Here is a 23,794-nt window from a genome sequence, read left to right on the forward strand (position 1 = left end):
GCCTGACATCTCTATCCCGGCTTCATCAGGACTATGGCCAGAGGGATGGAACATTTCTCACCCCCCTCCATTTCAACCCCCTAACCTTTCCTCCATCTATCTATCTTTTTTCTCTGTTCCCTCACTTACTTTCCCTAATCAGCCTGTGGCCTTATTTCCTTGGCCCTCCTCCTCCCACTTCTCCTCTGAGCCACCATTGCTGCCTCCCCATCTTTCCCTCCCCAGGCTGATAGTGGGCTGATACTGAGCCAGTCGTGGGAAGCCAACCAAGCAGAGAAGATGTTGCGGTGGGTATCTTGTGCCTTATCCTCCTCCAGTCTCCGAAGCAGCTAATATCCCCTTGCCGCTCCAGCCTCCTCTTCGCTAGTTATCATCCTTATATAATCCTGCTTATGGTGCTCATCAGTGGGGTGTGGGCTGTTTGTGCCTTAAGGTGTGAAAAATAAAAAAGAAATATAACATCCACTGTTGGCTTGTGTGGCGATAAAGAAGGACACATTACGGCTTTTCTCCCTGTTTGCTTCAGCCCATCCTGGCAAAGCATCTCATAGATGATAATCCTATGTTCGGAGTGAAAGAGTGCCATTGGAACCGTGTGATGACCTCAAATGGAGGAGGCAAGCAGTCTGTGAATATTTGGTTGGGTTGGTGACTGATAGAGTGAATTGGTAGATGAAGATAAAGAGTGGCTGGGGAGATGTAACAGATTCTGTGTGAAAAGGTCGGACTGTCAGATGGTTATGGCCAACTGCGCAGCAAAGAGGGGACCAGAGGGGTGATGGCTGTGAATGATGGATGAAGGAAAGACAATAGATATAGAGATGAGAGAGAGGGGTTAGGGGAGGGTAAAGAAAAGTATAGAGGCTGACAGGTGAGCTGAGAGGTGAGATATTTGAGATGGACGAGGCTTGATTAGGATAAATGTTGTTTGCAGCTGGACCTTTGTAGTCTCAGGACCTTCAGTAAACAAAGACTTCCTAGATTATAATCTGTGTTCCAGCTTCCTTCACTCCCTCTCTGCAGGTGTGTGGAAGGTCGTGTCCAGCAGCACACAAGCTCTGCTCATGTCTAGCTGATGGGTCCTTGATGAGGAGTTTGGCTTCTGTTCTTCTGTTATACAGAGCGCTTTGAGTACTCCGGGAGAGTAGAAAAGCGCTATATAAGAATCAGTCCATTCAGTCCATTTAATAGAGGGTTCTGAAGCATTTCCTTGTCCTCATACAGCCCTAAGCATAAAAGGTCACCAAAGTTAAACTACAAAGAAAAAGGGAGCTTACCTGATTGCCCTGGTAGCTTGTACTCCTTTAATTCTTGTAAATTAAAAGTTTATGCAAAGCGCACTCTTTGCAATGTTTGAGAGCTGTTATCTGCTGCCTCCTATGGGTAGCTGTACAATCTGAGTGTGTGCTGTTCTCAGTCAAAACATAATCCCACATTGCACATTGCATTTTACCTCGCAGAGTTACTGTTTAGTGGTACTGCAGGAAATAGCTTATTTATTGTGTAGTTAAGCAGAAGGCAGAAGGTGGGTGTGGAATTCATCAGATTTTCATCAGGGGAGGTTTGCATTCCGATACAGATGCAAATGATGATTGCCTTCAAGTTAAATTTAGTACAAGTAAGAATAATCTTACCCAATCTTAACCCTTACTGCCCTGGAGGCAGCAAACTCTTATTAAAACACAACTGTAGAAGTTTGCTAAGTGTATCACACTAATGAAGCGGGCAGTAGGAAGCTCACGGAGCTAGCAATTTTTGCTTTTCACTTTTGCATTTCAGAGTTTTAAGGACAGGTTCCAGGAGCTTGTTTATTAACTAAGAACCTTTCTGTCCAGTTTACTTTTTCCAAATCCAACTGTGGCTTGGTGATATGAAGAGAGACTTTGATTTTATTTCAAAAGAACAAGGTTTTATGGCCTTATACTTGAGACATAAAAGGCCCTGAGGTGTAACCATGTTCTTTTTAAAATCTGACTACAGATCAATAAATTACAGATTATAATAGATTACAATAAAAACCACGAGTCTCACACCTTAATTGTTACATATCTGCATTTCACAGATTTGCCAGTAAAAAAAAAATTATTGAAATATAAACCAAAAGATAATGCACTAATCAGCACAGCTTATAAACCCATGTTATCATCACAATAGACAACACAAAAAATATGAAATGTTTAAACTGGGATATTTAACTGTGTCTTGAAAAATATGACAGCAACTTGTCTGAAAATACTGGAAAAATAAGTGCTATTAAAAAGAAAAAAGCTGATGGAACATCTGCTTGTCAATTAGGTTAATTGGCAACAGGTCAATAGCAAAAAGAGCATCTCTGAGAGGGAGAGTTTCCCTGCAGTAAAGATAACAAATTAAATTTAATAGATATTTCACTACAGTTGAATACATGAAGTTTGTTGCAATGAATTTCAACAAACTGTATCTAAAACAGTTTGTGGAACAATTTCATAACTCTATACTATCAATACTAACAGTAATGTAAAATTGTGATGACTTTGATTATGAAAATCTGGAGGAATCTCTGTGTGCAAAGGACAAATCAAATTTTAAATCTTGTTTTTGGAAAACATAGATCCTGTGTTGTTTTCAGTGCTCAATTCAAAAGTCTGCATCACTGATTCATAGCAGAAGAGTCCAGGCGCCGAAATGAGCTAAACAACAGGTTGGGCAAAATGTTTTCCTTCAGCCCAATCTGTTGTTTATGTGTTGAATAACATATGGGTTTCTGAGATGTGCGAACTCTACACTCTACTTCGATTTACATTTTGCATACAGTCCTAACTTTTTTGGAACTGATGTTTTATTTGGCAGGTGAGTAAGACTTTTATTTAGGAAAAGGTGGCTCAGCGGTCACCTTTCTACACATCCAGTTTTATATAGGACACCCTTTTTAAGCAGCTGCTTATGAAGTCACTTTGCAACTTCCCTCACCTTTCATGCTGTATCTGTCATTGTGTCTGGTGTTGCTGGTGCCTGCTCTGCTCTGTGTTGCTGCTCCCTCCCTGACATTGGCTTTCCATGTATGCATATGAGAAGGTGGGGCATTATCAGAACAAAGCAATGCCACCAAATATATATAATTGCATCACTGCAGATTATAATGATGTTAGTTTTAATCTGGAAACTTTCTCTACGCCATTTACAAAATTGTTTATGTAGTCATTCTTATCCAGGCTCTTTTGTGGATGTGTATGGGGCCCTTTTTCTCTCCTTATTTTTCATCGTCCTAGCCTTTGTCCTGCATTCAAAGCTTGATTTAGTTGACTACATTTGAACAGGGGAAACAACCATAAATCACCAAATCTGCTCCAGATGTGGGCTGCAATTCTGTGATTTCAAAATGAAAAGATGCATTAATGAATGTTTTTGTCATCTTGACGCCACCCTCTATGGTGTGGATCAGATGCAGGAACTGTGAGATTAATGGACTGTGAGCCGCCCATCCGACTGTACTGGGCTTTCACTGGGACTGTTTTGTTTTTTGTCATATGTATGCTGTTAGACTCATTTGAAAGAGGCTATAATCAAAAAAGGTGTGATTAATGATCATTTTAAAGATGTTTAAAGAAAAGATTAACAAGCAAATTGCAGAAGTGAGTGCTATTGATGCCTCTTTTTATTTGTGCATTCAACTCCCATCGATAGTTCCTTCTGTTCAAACTATATGACAAATGAGTGTGGCTGACCTCTAGCAATCATTTTACTATGTCAACACTATCCTTAATAGAAAGCTCTTAAACTGTAGTGACTGGGATGTGACCTTTTGATCCAGAGTAGAAAAGATGTCAATCTGAGAGAGTCTCACTTTCCCTGTGACCATGAATGTTGTCAATGAGCTTCCTCAGTTGAGAGAGAAAATGTTATTCTGAAATCTAAATGTCTTAACACGGAACAATTAGGATGAAACTTGCTGCTTCTGCACTATGTGAGAAATCCCCAACCTTTAAGATGAGAGGACTGATGACTTTAGGGCTATTTTTGGAATGTTGTAATATTCAAACGGTCAAAGTTAAAGGTTTTGCAACAAAAATGATGCCTGTCGGTAGCTTCAGTGCAGTGATATTGTCCCTGAAATTCCATTTTGGTAGAACTCCAATAAGTGGTTGTGCATGTGTGGTGGCAGTGTGAAAGGATTCATTTGTTAGCCCTCAGTGGACAGCAGGGGAGGCAGTGAGTGATTAAAGGATGTATCGGAGCGATGTGAAGAGATGAGAAAGCACATGACTCAATTTGAACAAAAGAGACACATTTGAGAAAGTGCCAGAAGTGCCCAATAAAGTTAACTGAAGGGAAGGACAACAAAGGCAAGTCCTCTGTGATGCCATGTGATCATCTGAGTCGTGACCTTGGTTGCACATCATGCACTCTCACTTTCAGCTTTTCAATTTTCAAGCGTGAAATATTTAATAAAGCAGAAAGGCTTGAAAAATAACCAAACAAGGACACGGTGTCACAGATGGAAAGCACTCTGCACCAAGACACAGAGAGGTGGCTCAGTCACAATGTAACCCAACTGAAAATGTTCAGGTCTGAAATCAATATTACAGAACATCTTAATACAAAATGCATCAATTTATCCATGCAATGTTATGCTAGATCTGCAAATGAATTATTCAAAAGTTGCATTTCCTCTTAGAATTCATCAAAAACCATTACTGTGGATGGATCTGCTTCAAGGCACGTGTTTTGTTACAATGCTAGTGTGTACTGATGTACCTATTGCAACTCGAACTCTCTTGCAGTCACTTGTGCTCTTGATCATGTTAAACCAGCTGTTCATAAGTCAATCTGTCCTTCCTCACTACTGGGTAATACCATAGTAATTACTAATGTTGGTTGCACTGGTGAAACCTGAGGGACATTTTACTAAGGATTAGTAAGTGGATTTGTGCATTTGTCAGCTTTATCAGTCTGTCTTCTTCTCTGGACTAAAACCTTCAGCTGCATAAATATCCATAAAATTAACTGTTTACATTTTGTTCCCCCCCAAAAAGTCCTGTTTGATGTTCTCCAAGATTCAGAGGTTGGGGATGGGGGTTGTCACCAATAATGAAACACACCACATAAATCATTTACTCAGCTTAGGGGCACAGATGGCCTTGAGCCGATTTCAGCTGTCATACAGTCAGATGCAGAGTACACCCCAGAAAGGTTTGTCAGTCTGTCACAGGGAAAAATTAGTTACAAAAAACTCATAAATGTCCGCTCCAACGTTATCAGTGACGACTCTGTTTTATCTCTCCTTGCTGTCTGTGGGTGGACTGAGAGGTGCTTACCACTTTTAACCAGGAGTGTTTTTCAGATAATTATATTTTCTTTCAGTTGAAGTGTAGGGTATTAGTATATGGAAAAATACCAAGCGTGAGTAGCTGTAATAAACTTGTATGGTTTTTATTTACATTGGCCCGATGAATCCATTGGTAGCTGATCCCTACCAGCTAGAGATCAGGTGGATTAACAGCTGATGTCCAAAGGCAGTAAGAAAGATTACTGCATTCATATAATAAGTTGACAAAAGTGAAATCAGACTTGAAACTTTTTTCATTTTTTTTCATTTTTGCCCTTTCCTTTTTTTCAGTTTACTGCTTCAACTGCCAGAATCACCAACTCATCAATTCCACAACTCTTATCACACCCTAATCACTGCTGTCTGGTGTACCGATTGTGATGGATGGCTAAAGAAATAATAAAAGACCAGAATGTCTAAAAAAGTGACAACATGTGGACACAAAGTGAAGAAGAAATACCTTTGGACCCTCCTGCTTGGCACTTTTTTCTTCTGTTGCTGGCAGGCCGGCTGTGGGTTAGGAAGATGAATGTGAGCGCTGTGTCTTTGCCTCTGCATGCTTCTGCGTGGCTGGAGCACATTGTTGCTAAACTAAGGGATTTCCAACCCGCCTCCATAGGAGCAGTGAGGAATCCTAAAGCAGAGATAATGCATTAACTCTTCTTTACACCCATATTCATTAATGCATACGTCTGTGCATACGTCTGTGCATGCACTTGTGCGCTGCATAAAGCACGCAAACACACATTCACGGTGAAACGTCTCGCCAGAAAATGGCACCTTGTGACTGGGTGTGGGTGGCTGACTGCGGGAGAGGATAACGGTGATTTTGTGTATCTGTGTGACAATGAGAGGAGAACGAGGTGTGGTGTTCACTACAGGGCCGCCGTGTGGGTAGGAATAAACTGAAATGAGATGGCAGAGAGATGCTGTGTTCTGGTGTAGAGGTTGTTCTACCTGCAGGAAGCCCCGAAGTTGTTTTGAGAGTGTTTTCTTATGGACTGAGGGAAGGGAACGTGATTAGACAAATGTGTTGACAATGTTTTCACTTCTTTACTAGCAGGTATAAGGACAGTGGTGCAGTGTAAGGCGTTGGTCACCACATTTATTTCTGAACTGTTTAATATTCATCAACAAACTACTTTGCAGTAGGATTCCATTGCATTTTAGTTTAGCAACAAGCCAAACAAGCATGTTTCAGAAACTACAAGATTTCAAATGGATTCTACTAGTAATAAAGTATTATGCTTTCTGCTGTAAGATTTCCATTTAGGTATACAAGTATAATGCTTAACAGATTTATTAGCCCACCACCCAGTATAGGTTTATGACACAGTTGGCCTGATAATTACCTGAATATTTTGTTATGTTTCTGTAATGGTTGATCCACCAGTGAATCAAAGTTATATTTCTCATTCTAAAATATAATTATCATTGTTATACAGAAAAAAACAGAAAAAATAGTGAAGCACATTATAATTTTTTGATTAGGGTGCCAAATTACATTTAATTACTTTCATTACTGAGCAAAAAATAAATAAATAAGTAGTTTTGAATCTTATGTTTGAATCTTATGCTTGATTCATTTCCGTCTTCTCACTGGAGTCCAGTGTGCCGGCTAATATTTGGGTATAAAACTGTGAATTGAGTTTATTCGCCTAATAAATAACAACACTTTTTTTTTTAGCCAAAAATGTTTGAGTTTACTTGTTTTTACTATAAATGGTCTAACAAGCTGTTAAGCACTGTAGGTGAAAAAAATTTAACCTAATCATACTGAAGGCCTAAATAGTTCAGTATGAAGAGGTTAAGTCTGGTTAGTTTGGTTGACAATTCCAACCAATGTATGTTGAAGTGTTATAACATCTGGAATTCATCAAGTTGGAAAGATTGAGGAGTGTTGAGTATCTGGCATCATTATAGCTTTACTGCTTTGCTTTCTGTTAAAGAGCTGCTAGATCATCATATACTGCTGCTGCAGGGATGGTGACAGTATGAAACAGGCCCGCATAAATGTTGGAGCCATCACAAAATATGTAACTATACATGTGGAAATGAGCTGAATATACAGGGAGTGCAGAATTATTAGGCAAATGAGTATTTTGTCCACATCATCCTCTTCATGCATGTTGTCTTACTCCAAGCTGTATAGGCTCGAAAGCCTACTACCAATTAAGCATATTAGGTGATGTGCATCTCTGTAATGAGACGGGGTGTGGTCTAATGACATCAACACCCTATATCAGGTATGCATAATTATTAGGCAACTTCCTTTCCTTTGGCAAAATGGGTCAAAAGAAGGACTTGACAGGCTCAGAAAAGTCAAAAATAGTGAGATATCTTGCAGAGGGATGCAGCAGTCTTAAAATTGCAAAGCTTCTGAAGCGTGATCATCGAACAATCAAGCGTTTCATTCAAAATAGTCAACAGGGTCGCAAGAAGCGTGTGGAAAAACCAAGGCGCAAAATAACTGCCCATGAACTGAGAAAAGTCAAGCGTGCAGCTGCCAAAATGCCACTTGCCACCAGTTTGGCCATATTTCAGAGCTGCAACATCACTGGAGTGCCCAAAAGCACAAGGTGTGCAATGCTCAGAGACATGGCCAAGGTAAGAAAGGCTGAAAGACGACCACCACTGAACAAGACACACAAGCTGAAACGTCAAGACTGGGCCAAGAAATATCTCAAGACTGATTTTTCTAAGGTTTTATGGACTGATGAAATGAGAGTGAGTCTTGATGGGCCAGATGGATGGGCCCGTGGCTGGATTGGTAAAGGGCAGAGAGCTCCAGTCCGACTCAGACGTCAGCAAGGTGGAGGTGGAGTACTGGTTTGGGCTGGTATCATCAAAGATGAGCTTGTGGGGCCTTTTCGGGTTGAGGATGGAGTCAAGCTCAACTCCCAGTCCTACTGCTAGTTTCTGGAAGACACCTTCTTCAAGCAGTGGTACAGGAAGAAGTCTGCATCCTTCAAGAAAAACATGATTTTCATGCAGGACAATGCTCCATCACACGCGTCCAAGTACTCCACAGCGTGGCTGGCAAGAAAGGGTATAAAAGAAGAAAAACTAATGACATGGCCTCCTTGTTCACCTGATCTGAACCCCATTGAGAACCTGTGGTCCATCATCAAATGTGAGATTTACAAGGAGGGAAAACAGTACACCTCTCTGAACAGTGTCTGGGAGGCTGTGGTTGCTGCTGCACGCAATGTTGATGGTGAACAGATCAAAACACTGACAGGATCCATGGATGGCAGGCTTTTGAGTGTCCTTGCAAAGAAAGGTGGCTATATTGGTCGCTGATTTGTTTTTGTTTTGTTTTTGAATGTCAGAAATGTATATTTGTGACTGTGGAGATGTTATATTGGTTTCACTGGTAAAAATAAATAATTGAAATGGGTATATATTTGTTTTTTGTTAAGTTGCCTAATAATTATGCACAGTAATAGTCACCTGCACACACAGATATCCCCCTAAAATAGCTAAAACTAAAAACAAACTAAAAACTACTTCCAAAAACATTCAGCTTTGATATTAATGAGTTTTTTGGGTTCATTGAGAACATGGTTGTTGTTCAATAATAAAATCATTCCTCAAAAATACAACTTGCCTAATAATTCTGCACTCCCTGTATAACAATAGAATAAAACAGAACAGAATAGAATAGCCCTTTATTGATGTGTACATTGAAATTGTGGGTAACCTGGATTAATTAAATATCTGGCCTTTAAACCTCCCATTTCTGTGACCACAACACTTACTTTATAAACATGTAGATTAGCAAACATTACCTCTGATTATTAGTAGGATAAAGACTCTGTATCAACTGTTTATTTTAATATGAGTTCAGCTCTGTAGCTCCCAATGCTCCCCACATTGAAACTCTAAAGCAAATACATAAAGGGTTACTGTAAAGTTGGCAATGTGATGTACAGTAAAGTGCAGCAGTAACTCTTACAAACGTATCTACTCTCTGCTCTCTGCTCAGTATTTCAGCTGAAGTCCTAGTTTTGTATACCGAAATGGCCTACAGAAGAACTGCAAGGGGGGGGAAAAAAGACTTTATTTGGAATGAAACAACTTTAGGAAACTGTTTGCTCTGAGATGGTAAACAGACTGTTAACTTTATAAAATTGTTTTTGTTGTTAACATTAATTTTATTTTATTTGTCTTTCACCTCTGATGTTAGGCACTGCTTTGAAAAAATTACCACAATAACTACAAATGCAGCTGTTGCAGACCTGGTTTTATTGGTTGTTTTTCTAATGTTTTCTAATAAGCTAGTGATTTAATAATGCTAATGTAAACCACAGAATAATCAACACTATAGTCCTTTTGCTGAATAAAGACTTAATTCAATAGTGGATGATACTCTGACTGTGCGTCCTTTTTTTTATTTTTGAGGGGTATTTAATAATTTACCCTAACTGATGAATTTAGAGTGAAAAGCCAAAGCTCGTCCCCTCGAAACTGATCAGAGTAGGACACATGAGATTCACCACAGTGAGATCATTACCATCAGTACAGTGAGTACATCAGATATCTTTCCTGTAAACGTGTGCTCCTCTCAGCCTTCACTTCAAAACTATGCACCTCAGTGGATTAACTATTCATCTATATCTTTTACTGATATAATAGCTAATACAATAGGTCATTTTTATAATTATAGTAGCTCTCATTATATTGAAGACAGTGAGAAATCTGAGGGTTTTTTTTTTTTTTTTTTTTTTTATCTAACATAGCTGCAAAGGAGTTAAATTGGGTTCGGGAGTTTTAATTGGATCTAAAACATCAGCTGATGTCAGTTTCTGCTGTCAGTTCCTGTGAGCTGAAGAACTTTCCTTCAAGGGTCACCACTTAAAGTGTTCTCAGATTGGACTGCAAAATTCTGACTCATACAAAAGAAACTGAGAGAAAGAACAAGAAAAATTGAAGTAATAAAATCCTTAAAAATAAGCAGTTTTTAGACTAACTCTATACACAGAATCTAACATTAGTATAGCAAGTTAATAAGTATCTGAACAGATAGTCAATTGTTCATTTTCTTAATCACTTATCCATTTCAGGGCCACATAGTGCCTATCTGTGATTGGATGAGATAAGTTGAGAGCCTATGGCAGTGCCAACACAGACAGACAATGTTCATACCTATGGTCAGCTTAGGATCACCAGCTAATCTAGTACACTAACCCCACATACAGTGGTTACCACTGTTGGTTCTCAGCAAGAGAGTTCCAGGTTCAAACCCTCTGGCCTCTATGTACAGCCTGTGATAGACAAGCAATCTGTCCGTGGTAGCCTCTCATCCACTGATGATTGAGATAGGCTCTGGTCCCGCCGCAAGCCTGAGTTGGATGGATGGAACTACTGGACTGATTGCCATTTCACTTTGGATATCCCTGTTGCCCAGAGGATGATTTGATGATTCTGTGATCTTTCTACCTTTTGCTCTGGTGCTATCATACATTGAGTCTGATTTGTGTGTTTGGGGGTTTTTTTGTGCTAAATGTCTCTTTTAGATCAATTTCCATTTAATCTAACCAGTCCCCTCAGTTTTGTGGATAAGCCTGTTTGCAACATCTTTTTGGTTTTTTACATGTTTGCAGTATTTTTATTTTTTTTTACTGTAACTCGAAACTGTCGAATAAGTCAAATAAGACACTGATGAAAAGCTCAAACCAAAACACTTTCCCTGTTGGTTTCTCTCCTTCCCTTTCTTGTGAGTGCACTAACTGAACAGGTACTCTTTTCCTTGCCCATAAAATGATAAAATGAGGATTCACACTAAGCTAAAATCATAAGACTACAATTCCGACTCTCATATTTATACCACACATGCATCTATTAGAAGGCTAAGGCTTGCACTATTTTCCTTTGTTCTGTTTTAAATTATTTTAATACTGACTCATATCCATTCAGTAAATGCACAAGCCCAATAGGCCACTGTGTAAAATGTGCAAAATATAAATAATGTAAATAAAAAATGCAATGAACATAGAAGACATATCAAATGTTTAAAGCGAGAAAACCATAGACCATTTTAAGAAAAATATTTGATCATGATCTAGTTGTTTTCATTTAGACTTTTTTTTATTAGGGTCATATACTTTAGAGTATTTGTAAAATTTTATATTACAAAGTTAGAAAAGCAATGCTCATGATATACTTAATGTTGCCTGACATTTGAAAGAGTTATTCTGAATGTTTTCTTCACAGTGTAGAATTAAAACTATTGATTTAACACTGATGTTGGATCAGTACTCATTAGATACTCTGAGTATTTTTTCTTAAATATCACCAAATAGTTTTGATGCTTAAACCTACAAACACTGATAAAAACTGAAGGTAAACAGAGTAAGGAGAATCTAAGTGGAAGTAATTCCCAAACAGGACATGAACTACAGTCTGCTTCTTAAGTGATATGTAATGAGAAGGCATGTATACAAATTCAATGAAATCCATGTCTATACTCGTGGTTACAGATTTAGCTCACAAGCTGACACTCCCAGCCATTACTAAAGTAGCAGTTTTAAAGTTCAGGGCAGTAACCCAGCTGCTCGTGAAGTTTCTGGCCTTTACCAACTCCACCTGTTCTTTATCAAAGGACTCACTTGCCCTTAAATTCAGCATGAAGCAACTTGAAGAATCGTCTGTCTCTTTCCTCAGGGCTCCTCATCAGTGGATGTCCTGTCTCAGGTCTGTCTTCACAAAGCCCGAGGGTTTATTAAACATTCATGCTTTAATTAAGCAATTTTACCGCTGATACTTATGGGGTGATGATAAAAGCTCTGCTCCAGGATGGAGCTGTGTGTGTGTGTGTGTGTGTGTGTGTGTGTGTGTGTGTGCATGCACAAAAAAATTGTCCTGGTAAGGCCATTAATTTCCTGCCATACGGAAAATTGTGAGGATTAGAGAAAAGACAAGCTGAACTTTTTTCATCTGCCCCAACAGCCATGTGTGACTGAGTGGGAATAGTGGGACGGTGATGTTAGGAAGTGACAGAGATCCCTGTCTATTCTGACAGGCAGCATATAGCCACAGCTACTCTTTCTCTATTTTCTCTTCTCTATTTTACACTTCATCTCACTTTTTTCTTCTTCTTTTTTTTTAGAAATCCGTTAGTCCATTAGATTTGAAAACCCTTTTCTGCCTCAGCAAAGTACTCTATTATTGAGAGACTGTGTTGTATCTTCAAAGGGTGAAATTGTGCGTGTGTGTATGTGCATGTGTGTGTATGTCAGTGAGGTAGAAAATAGAGAATTAGAGTGTGTCTTCATGTTGCCAGTCTCCTTGGCTGTGAGGACATTTAATGCTAGTCTAACTGTCTTGCTGTCGTTCTTCAGATTTGATAACTTGGACAATGAAGATGAATTACCTCGGATCTCGCTGCAGTGTACGGCTTTACTGCTCCTGTGCACCAGAGCTGGATGAAACTGTGTGTGTGTGTGTGTGTGTGTGTGTGTGTGTGTGTGTGTGTGTGTGTGTGTGTGTTGATTCGTCAGTGTGCCTTTGTGTCCTTGTTAATAGCAGGCGGTGGCTCTGCGGGATGGCTGTAAAGGCTGCTCTCCTTGGCGGTATCGCCTGGAATGACACCCAGAGGTGACACTGTCAGAACACACCCACACAAGACGTGGGGCACACATACACACACAGAGACACACACCTTCAATAAATACAAAAAACCTTGGATAACGCCTGCCAGGTCCAGGAAAAGATCTCATTAGTCCAGACATGTTCCACAAACAGACACAGCCATAGTCCAAGACAAATGTTGGGGATCAAGGTGTTTAAAGCAAAGCTTCATCTAAAATCATGTTTGTACTTTTACAATTAGCTGTTAGGTGTTTATGTCTTGATGCATGCTCAGTTATCCAGGTAAGTAAATCCCAAAATGTTGATTCTGTTCATCTGGACGTAGAGTTTTCAGTGGGAGAAACGTTTCGTCACTCATCCAAGTGACTTCTTCAGTCTCAGCTGACTGCAGGTTTCCCCAATCTTATAAACAGTTCACTGCATAATGACTGAAACTAGTACCACTGAATGAACACTGAGCTGAGAAGTCAGTTCCTTGATCATTAATATGCAAATTGTCATTACCACTGATCAACAACCACTGATCAAAGCTTGTTGATCAATGGCCATGAATACCATTCACAGAGTTGGGGAATGGCTGCAATCACAGCATTGTAAGATGGTGAAAGATGTACCCTTAGGCCCCCTCTTCGATTCAGAGATGGTCTTTGCCTTTTCACGTAAATGGCCTCCTTGACTCCCCGCTCGAAACAGCATTCCTCCCTGTCCAGGATGTGTACATCCTCATCATTAAAAGAGTGCCCACTGGCCTGTAGGTGTAAATAGACTGCAGAGTCCTGGCCTGACGAAGTGGCGCTTCTGTGTTGTGCCATCTGCTTCGCCAGAGGTTGTTTGGTTTCATCGATGTATAAATCCTGGCAACCCTACTGGCATTTAACAGTGTACACTACATTACTCTGTTTGTGTCGGGGTACCCGATCCTTGAGGTCGACCAAATTTTGGCGCAACGTGTTTTGGGGTTTCAAAGCCCTGGAGACGCGGTGTGTAGAAAAAATGCATCTCAACTGTTCCGATACTCCTGACACATACGGGATCACTGGGTTTTCACTTAGTCAGTGGTTGTCCTTCTCTCCTGGATCAGCTGGAGCTTTCTTTAGACGCCTTCTCAGCTTTGACAAATGTCCAGCTGGGATAACCACATTTACTCAGGGCCTTCTGGATGTGATGTTCTTCTGATTCCCTGTGGGGATGGTGTTCACTCTGAACAATGGGCTGTGAGGTCAGTTCCTTGATCATTAATATGCAAATTCAACAACCACTGATCAAAGCCCACTTATCAATGGCCATGAATACCATTCACAGAGATTAGGGGAATGGCTGCAATCACAGGAACTGACCTCACAGCCCATTTTTCATTTAGTGGTGCTATTTTCAGTTATTGTGCAAATGTACTGTTTATAAGGTTGGGGAAACCTGCAGTCAGCTGAGACTGAAGAAGTCACTTGGATGAGTGATGAAACGTTTCTCCCACTGAAAGCACTACGTCCAGATGAACAGAATCAACCTTTTGGGGTTAGGTGTTTGTCTTGCAGTTCGCCTAGCTCCTTGTTCTTGTTTTTGGATAAGTATAAAGTGTGTGACATCTCTGAGGTGTTTTCTATACAGCTAATAGGTAAATTTTAATTCAATTTTTCATTCAATTTTATGTATACAATAATTTTATTTTTAAAATAATTTCCCCCCCAAAAATAATAGCAGACAGTGACTAACACAGTGTTTGGTGTCCGTCACTGTGAAAAGAAGCTTCTATTCAATGTCACTGCTTCAAGTGGGTTTGGACTGGTGATGGGATTGTTTCAGTGCATTCCAAGCCTGTCTTTGTAGACAGTTAGGTAATGTATTTTATTAGCCTACTCTTCCCATTTAAATGTTTTACACATATGCAATAACTTGAAAAAAATAAAGCAGTTATAAAAGGTATTTTTAAACCATGCAAATGGTAATCAAATAGATTGTTTGACCCGTTCAACTGATATCCATCCATATATGTAGAATAATTAAGCCAAACAAAAGCATTTGTTTCTTTTTTTTTTTCCATATAAAAAAACAAAAACAACAAACACACAAAAAAAAAAACATAATACACACTGAGTATAACATATTGGCACAGTGAAACCCTCAAATCTACCCGGTCTGGGGGAGCTCCCCTCCACCTCTTTTCAGGTCCCATGTCGTCAGGTTTTTACTACTGTCCACCCCTGGTGATATTCGGAAGGGTATTTCCAGTCTATTTTATAAGCTGCCATTTAAAAACAGTGGCCACAGCCTTAGCAGGCTTTCCTTCTTCCAGTGGTTGCGTGAAAATATTTAGCTAAGCTCTGGTTATATAACCCACCACCCATCATCCCACATTACCACCTTCAACAAATCTGTCCCACTTCCTCCAGTTTTTATGAAATTGGTCCATTTTGAGGTTCAAAAGAGATGTAAGTTTTTCCATTCTATATATTTCCTCCATTATTCCTATCCAATCTTTCTTTGTTGGGGGCTCTTTCTCCAGCCACTTCCTGGTAAGCGCTTTTTTGCCCACTCCCAACAGGATGTTTATCAAATATTTGTCCTTTAAGGAGACTGTTGATGCGATATCACCCAAATACACAGTACAGAAATCCAAATTTAATTTGAGACCAGTCACCAAGTAAATTGATTCGACCATTTCACTCCAGTATGGTTGGATTATTGGGCATTTCCAAAATATATGAAAATGATCTGCCATATTTTCCCCACAGTTTCTCCAGCAGTATCCATCTGTCGGTTGACCTTTTTGTTTGTATTTTATTTTGGGGGTTATAAAAAACCTAATAAAATTTTTCCATGTGAATTCCCTCCAATAACCCGAACTAGTAGTTTCCATCTGTGTTCCACATATATTTAACCAACTGTCCTCTGATATGTTGATTTTAGCCTCCATCTCCCATTTAATTTTAATATAATCGGTTGATTGATCCTTAAGTGATTGTAGGTTCCGATAAAGTTTAGCAATCAATTTGTTTTTAATCTGGCCTTTATAAGCTTCTTTTATAAGGGGGACTAGGCCTTCACTATTTTCCTCTGTAGTTCTTATATTACTATTGAAATAGGACCTGACTTGGAGATATCTGAAAAAATCTTGGTTTTCCAAACCATAGGTGTCTCTTAATTTTTCAAACCTATGTAATCCTTCTTTTCCTAACAATGAGCAAAATGGCCCAATCCCCCTTGTTAACCAAGTTGTATAACGTCTATCTATTTGTGCAGGGATAAATTCCTTGCACTTGATATAATTTTTTATCTCCTAATATTGTCTGTAGTGGTAATTTTAATTGTGTCACATCTAAATATTTCCATTTTGCTTCATATGACGGATCACACCAATAAATTAAGTATCTTAATTGTGCTGCTTTAAAATGGTTTTCTAGGTTTGGGAGGGAAAGTCCACCCCATTCCCTAGGTAGTTGCAATGTTATATATCTAACTCTGGGTTTACGGCCCTTCCATATAAATCCCGAAATCATTCTGTTCCATAACGCAAATTGTTTGGCTGGTATATGTACCGGTATAGATTTTGACTGGTATGACTTTTGGTCAAGTCAATCCTATTATACAGATCAAGTGGCAGTAGGCTCCACCTTTGAATGTTTTCTTTCAATTCCCTTGTAATTGGTGAGTAGTTTAATTCATAGATTTCTGTCAGTGTTTTTGGAATTTTAATACCTAAATATTTAATTATTTTATTGTTCCAATTGAATTTAGACATACTTTTGATCTTTGTTGTGGGTACATAATTGTATGTGATCGTCTGTGTTTTTTGAATGTTTATTTTATATCCGGAAAGTTCTCCAAACATTTCCATCTTTAACCATAACTTGGGTAAGCTTCTTTCTGGGTCTGAGAGGGTCAGCAAAATATCATCTGCATATAAACCCGTTTTATATTCCGTATCCATATCCCTTTAATTTGTTCATCTTCCCTAATGGCTTGCGCCAGCGGTTCAATAAATAAAGCAAACAGGGCTGGGCTAAGCGGACATCCCTGACGACATCCTCTCTGCAAGTCCACTACTCCAGTTAGGCTCCCATTTATTTTTATTCTTGCTGAAGGCAAATAGTATAAGTTTTTAATCAGTTGAATGAAAGGGTCTGCGAAACCAAACTGCTCCATAGCCAAAAATAGGTAATCCCACCGGATGGAGTCAAACGCCTTTTCTGCATCGAGACTTAATGCAATTGATTCCCTTTGGGTTTTATTCATATAATCCATTAAATGTAAGGCACGTCTTATACTGTCTTGAATCTGTCTGTTTTTAAGAAATCCTGTCTGATCTTCATCAATAATTTCTGGTATTGTATTTTTAAGCCTTTCTGCTATTATTGAGGTGAATAATCTATAATCCATATTCAGAATTGAAATTGGTCGATATGAACTGCATTCCCTTTTGTCCTTGCCCATCTTTGGAATTACTGAGAGAATTGCCTGTCTCCAAGATACTGGTGACTCCCCTCCCTCCAACACATAGTTAAAACATTTTAATAAAAGCGGTGATAATAAGTCTCTAAAGGTTTTATAATATTCTGATGTAAATCCGTCCATACCCGGCATCTTATTTGTTTTTGTTTTTGCGATGGCTTTATCCAGTTCTTGTTTAGTAATTTGTTGCATAAGTCTTTTGTTTTGTTCCCGTCCAATGTTAGGTAGGTCCAGAGAATGCAAAAATTTCTGAATGTTTAGAGGGTCAGCCCCTTGTGTCTCTGAATATAACTTTTTATAATAGTTTTCAAATGAGTTTTGTATTTCTTTAGCAGTGTAACACATTTTTTGGGTCTCTTCATCCTTTATACTGTAAATTCCTCTTTCTTCTTCCTGCTTTTTAATTCTCCAGGCCAATAATTTCTTTGCCCTAGGGCCGTAATCATAATATTTTTGCTTAACAAATCTAGCTTTTATTTCTTCTTGTCTGTCGTATATATCATTTAATCTCCGTTTTGCTAAATTTATCTCTTCCAGTGTTTGAGGGTCTTTAACAGTGGCGTGTTTAGTCTCTAAGTTCTTTAATGTGAGTAGTAACTCATTAATTTGCATCTGTTTCTCTTTCTTTTTGTACGAGGACCACATGATCAATTTTCCTCTCATTACTGCTTTGGATGCATCCCATGTAACACTTGGGGACACCTCTTGATTATCATTTAGTTCACAGTAGTTTTTATACTCCTTTCTTACGAACTGTATACACCTAGTATCATTTAACAAGCTCGTATTCAACTTCCAGCTAGTCTGCTTTATTTCAGTCTCCAGATGTATAGACAAATAAACACCTGCATGGTCTGATATATCTTTTACTCCTAGGTTACATCTGAGAATTCTATGTCTATCAGTGTTAAACATAAAAAAATAATCTAACCTGGAGTATATTTTATGGGGGTGTGAGAAAAACGTATAGCCCCTTTCCTTGGGATGTAGCTCCCTCCAAACATCTATCATATTTCCTTCTACAAGAAGCTTTTTAACTGTTTTTGTCTCCCGAGTCGTCCTTTTAGTTTTGTTGTTGGAATCTAAGTGGGGCTGTAGTTGTATATTCCAATCCCCACCACAGATAAGAGTTCCCTTGGTATGTTCCGCGATCAGATTAAATAATTTCTTAATAAATTCCTGATCATTGCCTGGCGGCCTGTAAACATTTAACAGAGTCACTGGTTTATGATCAATTTGACCCACTACCATAACGTATCGTCCTTTTCTATCCCCTATTTGTCGAATTAATTGAAAATTTATTTTATTTGCAATCAGTATTGTAACCCCCCTTACACACTTCTGTCTATATGATGAATAGTATACATGTTTGAACCCCAAGCGTTTTAAATGCTCATGTTCGATATTGTTTAAATGGGTCTCCTGCCAAAATATTATATCATGCCTTTCCCTTCTCATTTTAGTTGCTATCTTTTTCCTCTTAATGGGGTTTTGAAGACCATTAACATTCAATGATATTATCCTATGTTCCTGGAATGACATGGTTTTCTCCTAAAATGCCATCTATAAAATAAACTCTCCCCGCCCTGAGCGATCAGTCCTGAAAAAAACGACCTGTGCCTTGAAAACCAACAATTGAACTTACAAACTGAACATGACTTCCAAATAAGAAGTAAAAGAATAACTTCTAAATCAGCGAGGGGGATTCTCCGTGTGGAGGGCCCCTCGTGGGAGTATGGTGTCCGTTCCGGTTCCATCACAGCTCCCAATAGGTGGCGACAGCGCGCTTCACTCATCTCAGTTCGGTGGTCCTTTGCTAAATCTCTATCAAACCACAGCTGTCTACTGATAAATTAACAGGATAACTATCTTAATATATTTGTTGAACTACAATAATAATAACCTCTGTCTTAAATTCTTCATAAAGTTTTTCCTTGACTCTATTTAACAACCATAAACGGAGTGATTACTCACAGGAGCCTCTCAACTAGTTTAGTAATCTCTTGAGTTTTTCCCGCGCCCATTTGACATCCACAGCTCGTCTCCGTCCTCCGTCCCGTCCGCTGACCTTCCACAAGTTGTCTTCTAGCCTTGCTTGAGCCCCGTTGATCCCTTGAGCTGGGTGGCGGCTGGGGGGTTCCCCCGATCCACCATCTTCTCCTCTTTTCAGCAATCCTTTCTTCTGAAGATCTAGCTTTGCTGATGACGCGCTCTCGTAAGTAATCGGACCATCATTATAGAAGACCCGGAGCCTCGCTGGAGCCGGTGTCTGAAATCGGATGCCTTTTTCCTTTAACATTTTCCGCAGCGGGGCGTATTCCTTTCGTTTCTGGATGATTTCTGCCGGGTAGTCGTGATCCACATAAATCCGACGTCCGTCTATGAGTATATCCTTCTTCATCCATGCTTTTTTCAACACTTGCTCTTTGATGCTATATTCGAGGAAGCAGACAACCATGGATCTGGGAGGCGCGTGTGAGGGAGGCCTCTGACCAAGTGATCTATGGCAGCGTTGTATCCCCAACTCCAAGTTCTGCAGATCTAGTTCAGTTTTGAAGAGCTTCTCCACATATTCTGTCGGGTTATCAGATTCCTGGCCCTCCGGTATTCCAGATATACGAAGGTTGTTCCTCCGAGACCGAGCTTCTAAGTCAGTTAGCTTAGCTAGCATGCGTTGTTGTTCCTCTACGGTCTGAAGGAGCACCTCCCTGGCACTCGTGCTCCACTCCTCCACCTCCCCCACTCTTTGCTCCATTTCTTCTACTCTCGTCTCCATGTTTTTCAAGTTGGTCCCTACCTCATCCAACTTCTTATTCATCTCCTCTTTAAAGCTCACAAATTCTTGCTTCATGTCGCCTCTCACCGTCTCCCAAGCATCGCTGAAGTGTTTTTTCATATCCGTGTGACTTGTCATTATTTCTTCTCGGATAGCCTCCATGCTAGCTTGGATGGCGGCCATCGTAGTCTGGGTGACTTCACTCCCGTCTCCTGTTGCCATTTCTTCGCTCTCTTCGTCAGTTTTCCTTTCTGTGGTTTTTATCTTTTTAGTTTTATATTTCCCCATAAATATTTATCGAAACTTGATATTATCTGTGTTGGAAAAATGGGGGAATACTGGACCGTCGCTAAGAGCTCCCTACTATGCTTCCACTCGCTCCGCTGCCATACCCGGAAGTCAAAAGCATTTGTTTCTGTAGGTGAAGAAGATCAAATGTTGTTATGTTGTTATGGAAGTAGGAACTAAACTCCCGTCTGTCTCCCTCCTCTGTCCTCCTGTCCTACTGTGTGTGGCACACATGTGTGGCACTATGTTAAAGATAGAGACATGAAAATAGTACCCCCCCCATTTTATTTTATGCTCAGAGACACTTTCTTTTAGTTAAGGCCACTGCAATGTCAGTTTTACTGTTGTACAAGTTCCACCAGCAGAGGGCGCTCAGTCCTGTACGCATCGGTAGCTGATGCTACACTAGAAGAAGTAGTGTCAGCAGTGAAGAGGCAGCGTACGGCCCGCGCACCGAAAGAACTGATTAATCAGACATTTTTCTGTTTTTACAGGTAAGCTGGGTGGTTGAGAATAGGAAACAGAGGTTATAAAAGTGACAGACAGCAGTGGCGATTAATGATAAATGTCTTGTGTATGGTGAATGTTAAGCTAAAGAGCTAATTTCCAAGTTGGTCCAGTTGTTAGCCTGTGCCGATCCAAGTGTTAGACTGTACCGAAACTCTGTGAGCTCGGTGCAGGTATTTTTGGGTTAAAGTCACAATATATATGTTTTGCACAATAAGAGAAAATGTGAATTGATGTATGTTTAGTTCATGAAGAGTGAATGTTGTAAAAAAGTTGTTAAGAAAAACATTTATTTGAAAGAGATCTAGTTTAATAAATACAGTTAAGAAGACAGGTTCATAAATAGATTAAAACAGAATTAAAAACAGGATAAGACTGTAAGGAGAGTTCACTATGGTGCTTGTGCATACAGTGAAATGTATTTTTGTGATTTAAGCAGTTTATCAAGTGGTGCATATGAATATGGAACTGTATAAGTTACTTGTATAAAGTAATGTTTGCTACACTAGAAGAAGTAGTGTCAGTGGTGAAGAGGCAGCGTACGGCCCGCGCACCGAAAGAACTGGTTAATCAGACATTTTTCTGTTTTTACAGTTTTTCTGTAAAAATAAATATGTTGCACGGGAGATGAGTTGGCCCATCATTTCAGCGGTGTAACACATGCAACTCCACTTGGTTTCTGTGCCACTGTGCAATTACCGATTAGTATTACAGCATGTGGGCAGCATTACATCGAGTGCAACATTAAACTGCACCAATGGCATTCTGTCAGGACAAGCAAAGCTGAGTCAAATATAAAAATAAACATCAATTAAAATGTACCAAGGGGAAAGAAATCTTAGCACGTCATCTTCAATAGCAATCTGTCACAAAGCTTCTCTCCTGTTTTCCTCCCTGCTTTACATCACTGCCATCTTGTGGCCACAATTGGCTATTATCACTACAAGCAGGCTTGCCTTGGATCCAATTGGAAACTGTAGTGTGTCTCCATTTCACAGGTGTGTCTATTTCCCATTAAAAATGGATGGAACTTGTCAAGTTGAGAGCCCAGTTTGTTTGTGCAAGCAGATTGTGGATACATCGCCAGTCTCTGATGCGATACTGATGGGAAATTAGCATGCTCGACAAGTTGACACTGTCTCTCTGAAATCAGTTACAAGCCACGCTATGTGTGAAAACAGAGCCACCATTAACAAATAGATGTGCTTATGTGATTTATCATTGTAACATATAGGTTTTCTCTTGCAGTCACCTTGGCTAGCATGTGATTTAGAGAAAATAAAGTGCAGTGTGAAAATGTTTTTAATAGTTTGTTTAACACATTAGCAAGGAAAGCCTTGATGATGGTCTTCAGATCTGGTTTTATGAAACAGGCAAGTAGGAGAAGGGTACAAGCTCTGCTAGCACTTTCAGATTAGTGTCTTCGAGAAATCACTGGGTTGGATAAAATGCGCACAGTTCAACCACCTGTTTGCCAAAGCACCACCTTAATTTTTCATTAATATTTTAGTTCCCCTGTTGGGACCTTTGAACTCTGACCAGGCAATTTCTGAAACAAATGATGCACTGATGTTGCCAGAAATCCATGGCAGCCAACTTCAATGGAAAATGAGGCTGCATACCAACCTTTCACAAGTGCCTCATCAGCCAGGTCTTGGTAGTTGGCTTTCTTCAGATTTGATAGCCTGTCCTTCCAGGGCACAGTGTGGTTAACTTCAAAGATGGTTTTCGTATACCTAGACAAGAGAATCATGTCTGGATAGAGCACGGTTGTTGCTGTTTCTTTTATGAAGACAAGCTTCTTTCAAAGATCAACTTGCCTCCCCCAGTCGGAAGCTCGATCCAACTTAGAAGGAATGTTTTTGGCTGTTGTTCTTGCCTTTGTCTACTTCCCTTTGAAACCTGATAGCTCCAGTTATTGGAGCCTGATGTTTATTGGGTTTGACCCTGTGGAAGTCTGTGAATTTGGCAATTACTGTGAGGACGTGATTTGTACCTCTACCTGTAACAGCTTTCTCCAAGTGCTTTGGGACAGCCATTCTAGTTTTTATGAGCTATTTTTATTAGGCTGTTTGAATCCTCAAAACATGTCCTCAGACATCCTGGTGAACTTCTACCGCTGCACCATCGAGAGCATCCTGACCAACTATATAACAGTCTGGTACGGGAACTGCTCTGCCTCGGACCGGAAGGCGTTGCAGAGGGTCGTGAAAACTGCCCAGCGCATCGCCGGAGCACCACTTCCTGCCATAAAGGACATCTACAGGAAGCGGTGTCTGAAAAGGGCTGGGAAAATCATCAGAGACCCCAGTCACCCATCACATGGACTCTTCACCCTCCTGCCCTCTGGGAGGCGCTACAGGAGCCTCCGGACTAAGACCACCAGGTACCGGAACAGCTTCTTCCCCACAGCTGTCAGACTCCTGAACTCTGCCTCCTGACATCTGACCCACGTTAAACTCAAGGACTGAACATACACACACCCACAACCACTAGCACTTTATCACTATCACAATTATCCTAACTGCACTACTGTATAGTTCTGTGTGAATATCATTCTGTACATATGATAATTTTTAATCCTACAACTGTTTATAACTTGCATAGTTCACATTTCTGTATAACTGTATATCTCAGATTTCTGTATAGTTTTTATTTCATATTTATATCCTGTTCATAGCCTGTACATAGCTTGTACTCACTACAGCCTGTACATACTTATAGTTATAGAATATTCATAACATACTTCACACCATGTACATTATAACATACCATAATAGACCCATTTCTGTAATATACTTACACATCTATATTATTGCTAATATATATTGTAACATATCTATATCACGGCTAAAGCACTTCTGGATGGATGCAAACTG

General features: G+C 39.7%; 1 protein-coding gene across 11 annotated transcripts in view; it reads left to right on the forward strand.

Annotated features, from left to right (window-relative positions):
- Window positions 1-23,794, forward strand: part of adgrb1a (adhesion G protein-coupled receptor B1a) — a 230,338-nt gene that overhangs the window by 67,548 nt on the left and 138,996 nt on the right. The window lies entirely within an intron of this gene.

The sequence above is a fragment of the Oreochromis niloticus genome, linkage group LG11 (assembly GCF_001858045.2).
Source record: "Oreochromis niloticus isolate F11D_XX linkage group LG11, O_niloticus_UMD_NMBU, whole genome shotgun sequence".
Lineage (NCBI taxonomy): Eukaryota > Metazoa > Chordata > Actinopteri > Cichliformes > Cichlidae > Oreochromis > Oreochromis niloticus.